Raw genomic sequence first — 5778 nt, 5'->3', positions numbered from 1 at the left:
GCTAAGACATTCTAACACGCAACACGCACCTGCCACGACTGGGTACCACCACACTCACAGCTATCTTTATGTTATTGCCGCCCTCCAATTGAACTGTCATTTAACACATTGATTTTTATTTGTTTTGGAATTTATCATGGGTAAGCTTGATACAAGAAATAATGTAAATACAATCAAGATAGGAATTCATTACAGTAGTGATATGGACACAGACTGCTTCGAGTTGCCTATTCAAATAATTAGCTAATAAGTGGGAAGGAAAATTAAATTACCATCCCACAGGTCAGCGCAAGTAGTTCATTAACAGTCTTCTGTGTTATGCGTCCCCCAGAGGGAACACAGACATAGGAATTTCACTTCATTTACATCTAAAGACGAATTAACTAGTGTTGGAGCAAAGCGTTTGTCCCACCTACAATTCTACCGTTTTCTGTCCGGCGTTTGCAGTTTGATGAGGGACTTATCGAATCCTAAATTTCTATTATCGATGAGAAATGCAATTGTTTTTAGTATTCTTTTCAATATACAAAAGTTCTCACATTCTTGTAAACCACAAAGATACCTAATATGAGAAAGGAACTTAATATTCTGAACGTTGTTGATCGTGTTACTGAAATTAACTGTCAAATTGGTATAAAAATGCTTTGGCTAACTCATCCTAATCCTTGCGCAGAAGCCCTCCAGAATTTCTTTGTTGAAGATCAGCATTGTTCCAAATGGATAACAAAAACTGGAACTCAACTCAGAATGTATCAGGTTCATGATTTGTACCAAGAGAAACAACAACGGCACTTTCCTGCACCGTGGGAGGTTACACCCTTTCCAGTTTTAATCCCTCCCTTTCCACCCAAGAAGCAAATTAGAGATCAGCCCAAGCTTCGTCTTGAGGCAAAGCTCAACGTCTTAAGCCATATTGATGCTCTGTCCACAGAGCATTCTCTCTCTCAAATCATATACACTGATGGTTCCCTACACCGCACCACGGGTGCAGCTGGAAGTGCAGTTGTACTGACAATAGGCGATGGCTTGTATTTTGAGTGGGGAGTCCGTATAAACAACTGGGCCTCTACCCTTCAGACTGAACTATTTGCCTTGATCCTTGCACTGAAATGTGACCAAGTCTCCAAACTTGATACATTAATTGTAAGTGACTCTTTATCATCCTTAAATGCTCTCAACTCTTTAAGACATAACTGTAACATGCTCGTGTCCGAAGCTAGGCACAAATACAACAAAATTATTAAGGATGGTAACAGAGTCCATTTCATGTGGTCTCCATCTCATGTTGGCCTCCGAATGCATGATAGAGCTGATAAGTTAGCCAAAGAATCTGCCTTTAAAGGAGCCGTTGAGTGTAACCTTGGATTGTCAATGAGCAATCTGAGAGCAGCAGTACACCGAGAACTTCAACAAGATCTTGTAGATCTGAGGCAAAGTGAAATTCACACCAGTAATTCCATCTATCATCATACTATCATGCAAGAGGAGCCACACATCTATGGATCATCCAATAAAATAAGCAGACTTCTAGAGATGTTACTACTGCTCGGCTTAGACTCGGTTACAAATATCTCTGGGAATTCTCATTATCTGCTGATGTAGACTTGACCAAATGTAAACTGTGTCAACAAAATTATTCGCACACCCTCCGTCACTATGTGATGGAGTGCGAAAAGATACGTGAATTTAGAGACAATTCTATAACCAATGTTCCAGCGATGTGTAAATATTTCATTCAAAATGATCTGCTACCAGAAATTTTAGCTAAATATCCCGAGTTTGCTAACTGTAGGTAGTAACTGAGTGATTGTAATCTATCCACCGCTGCCCACTGGATGGGGGGGGGGGGGGGCGGTGTGCAGGACAAACATATAAATTGACACTAGCTCTCCACATATGTCAGTTGCTTAATTTAGAACCTGTACTTGAGGTCGATTTCGAACCCATTGTTGATGTGACGACTTATATTAAATTTTGTAACTAGCTCATCAAGATTGTAACTTGCTTAGCTAAATGAATTGTGGGGTTCAGTCCCTGAGCCCATTATGTGCCTCTGTAACCCTTTCCACTACCGCCCACGGGATGGGTATGGGGTGCATAATAAATGAACAAAACTAAACTTGTAAAGTCACTAGTATGCATAGCGTTTCGGGCAGGTCCTTAATCCTAATTTTCCCATGGAATACGACCCGCTAAATCGTTTAACAACCAGGCACACATTCACTGCTGGGTGAACATAGGCTACAGTTAAGGCCTTGCACACTATCAATCCTCCCCGGGTAGGATAAGAACCCCTGGCCAAAGGGCTTGCAAAGCGCCGGGCAAGTGCACTGCAAACCACTGCGCCACAAAGACTGTTCAATTAAGCACATTTGTGTTCGTGTGCGCGCGACAGCACACAGCAACGTGCATATTTCTCCCATTGTGACTACAAATACAAACGTCAGCAATTAATGCTTGCACTTGATGTAACACTTCATTTAGCCTCTGTGTTGGCTTCCTAGAGTAATAAATCACAAACTTTTAGTTGTACCTACACGTACAGACTCCCTCATTTTCTTAGGGCTGACTATATGCAACTGTACAAAATAATCATTATTAATGTGTTATATTCACATGAATATGTTCTGTGATGCGTTGTATGCCTTAAAATGTTTAATTTCTCACAAATAATTATCTAATTCGTTGCTTGTTTTTTTTTCGTAGAAAATTCTGTGGTTTGCAGGGAACTGAAGATATATATAGTGCATCATCTCCCAACGTTTCTCCATAGTCGGGGAAAGGAAGCCAGTAAGTAGAGCTATTCGGGTCGCCCTATAACAGGCCAACTATTAATCAACTTCTCCCACGAGGCCACCCACGTCACCAATTGTTCAACTTATGGAAACTTATTTAATACAAGGTGAACAGATGCATCAGATGAAGGGAAAGGTGCCCTTCCATTTCAGTTCCGACCGGGAATCGAACGCGGGATATGTATAAACACAAATATATGTATAGGATCAACAGCCAAGCCTACCAGACGTGTAGGAGGGAGTGAGTGCCTGAGTGCAGAGAAAGGCATGATCACGACCGATGGCCCCCCCCCCAAAGCAGAAGCCAACGATAACTTGACAAGTTAGACCAGCAATTTATTATGCAGGTATTATATACACATTCACAATTACGGGCCCTGATAATATAGACACGTAACATGAATGCCTCTTAATTGTAGACTATTGGTGTGAATTAGTGAGCGCAAATAAACGATTATAACGTCGATGAACCCCGGCCCATATATATATATATATATATATATATATATATATATATATATATATATATATATATATATATATATATATATATATATATATATATATGTCGTACCTAATAGCCAGAACGCACTTCTCGGCCTACTATACAAGGCCCGATTTGCCTAATAAGCCAAGTTTTCCTGAATTAATATATTTTCTCTAATTTTTTGCTTATGAAATGATAAAGCTGCCCATTTCATTATGTATGAGGTCAATTTTTTTTTATTGGAGTTAAAATTAACTTAGATATATGACCGAAACTAACCAACCCTACCTAACCTAACCTAACCTATCTTTATAGGTTAGGTTAGGTTAGGTATCCGAAAAAGTTAGGTTAGGTTAGGTTAGGTAGGTTAGGTAGTCGAAAAACAATTAATTCATGAAAACTTGGCCTATTAGGCAAATCGGGCCTTGCATAGTAGGCTGAGAAGTGCGTTCTGGCTACTAGGTACGACATATATATATATATAACGGCTGGGAGGTAGTCACGATTGTGGCTGGCTGGCTGGCGAGTCACGTATTCCTAAATATGTCTGAAAAATAAATAGTTAATTCTTGCAAGGTATTCTTTACAAATAGAACACAAATATTCTTCACAGTGTTTCGCATTGTGGCTGGGGAGAATGACTATAATAGGCGCCTATCCTTAAATGTACTCCTCTATTCATGCAGCACTGTGTACCTAGTTGTTAAACGATTGGCAGGTAATATTTCAGGGGAACTATACATAGTGGGTAAGGCTCTGGGAAGCGACGGCTCTCAGCCTGCTAACATGACCCAGCAGTCATCTGTTCCTGTATCCACCTGTGTGTATTTATATTTATAAATAACCTAGTTGGAATGGTCTATCAGATCAAATCGATAAACAGTACCAAAAAAGTAAAAACTAATCCGTTAGATATTTATATTTGCAAAATAGATTCATAAACACTAACTATTCCGGCAATATCCTCTCTTGTTATTAACATAATATTTACACTTCTTTACTGTCACCATCAGTCTTCTTCAATCGGGTACGTACGCACATACGAACACAGACATACACTAGAAACAAAACTAAATTTTATTACCTATTATCAGGGCTCTTAATTGTGAATGGTCAAGGGAAAGCAGATGCTTCAATATTTTTACCTGCTCTAGATACAATGATCAAGATATTGGCGCCGCATGAACGTATAATCATCTAAATTTTGGGTTTGGTGCAGCGGCCTTTTAACTCATGTTTTGACTTTTAAACAGTAAAACATGAAGAGAAAGGCTATGTGGCACAAGTTCACTGAGAGCGCTAAATGCATCTCAAAGAGATAATAGAGCTTTAGCTATTATCACTCTCCTCTTTAACTGATAAAATACAGGATGTTTCACACATATCTTGTTATAAATACAAGATATTAATAACAAAGCAGTGAACAAAAAAGCAAGGCAATCAAGTGGAATGGACAACAAGAAACAAATTAAGATTTGTCGAGGCAAATTTCGTAATCAGGTTCTAAACGAAATAGGGGGGAGGTACCCTTTTGAATTAAAAAGTTATTGCTTTACCTGGCCAGGAGCTGGAAAGGCAGGCAGTCAGGAAGGCAAACTAATGCTCGTTTGACACTGCTACAAGCACTTTTTTTCCATTTGAGTACAGACCTCCCTCAGAGTCGTCTGTCCTTCTTGTCAATGTATTTCGCAGACATAGTTATTGAATGCTGAGGCAGGTGACCATGTAGTGCAATTGACAAGCATCCTGGGAGGACGAAGGTTAATCATTAGCAAAGGGAAACCTACATATAAGCATAGTTACAGGTTCCCAAATCCTCACTAACTTTGAGAAAACAAATTTGGGACGGCTCCACATGAAGTCTTGAATTGTGCATTTTCAATAGGTATCATGCTTAAAAGATGAAACCACACCAAATATATGCATATTTGTTTTAAAAAAAAAGTACCTTGCGAGAACATTAGCTAAAGAAACAAATGAGAGTGGTATAGGTGTTGTGTCATTTACCAACTTTACAAACACAAGGGCAATTACAAAGGGGGATAGCGCGAACGCAGTCCCCCGCTAAAAAATATTTCGCACCCGAGTTAACCACATTTGGGTTAATCGCAAGGGTCAGCGCCACCGGAGTGCAATGGTGAGCCTCGCCCTGGGAAAACGGCCTTCGTGATCACCGTGTCTCCTGTGCCAGGTAAGTATGCCAAGACATTCTAACACGCAACACGCACCTGCCACGACTGGGTACCACCACACTCACAGCTATCTTTATGTTATTGCCGCCCTCCAATTGAACTGTCATTTAACACATTGATTTTTATTTGTTTTGGAATTTATCATGGGTAAGCTTGTTACAAGAAATAATGTAAATACAATCAAGATAGGAATTCATTACAGTAGTGATATGGAACACAGAGTGCTTCGAGTTGCCTATTCAAATAATTAGCTAATAAGTGGGAAGGAAAATTAAATTACCATCCCACAGGTCAGCGCAAGTAG

General features: G+C 39.6%; 1 non-coding gene across 1 annotated transcript; it reads right to left on the bottom strand.

Annotated features, from left to right (window-relative positions):
- Window positions 1–5318: 5318 nt before the first annotated feature.
- Window positions 5319–5481, bottom strand: LOC138351760 (U1 spliceosomal RNA). Its single transcript, XR_011222624.1, has one exon. It is a non-coding gene; the product is annotated as a U1 spliceosomal RNA (small nuclear RNA).
- Between the last annotated feature and the right edge of the window lie 297 nt (window positions 5482–5778).

This window comes from Procambarus clarkii, chromosome 50, assembly GCF_040958095.1.
Source record: "Procambarus clarkii isolate CNS0578487 chromosome 50, FALCON_Pclarkii_2.0, whole genome shotgun sequence".
Lineage (NCBI taxonomy): Eukaryota > Metazoa > Arthropoda > Malacostraca > Decapoda > Cambaridae > Procambarus > Procambarus clarkii.
The sequence above is the reverse complement of the archived record's forward strand: the minus strand, read 5'-3'. Positions and strand labels throughout refer to the sequence as shown.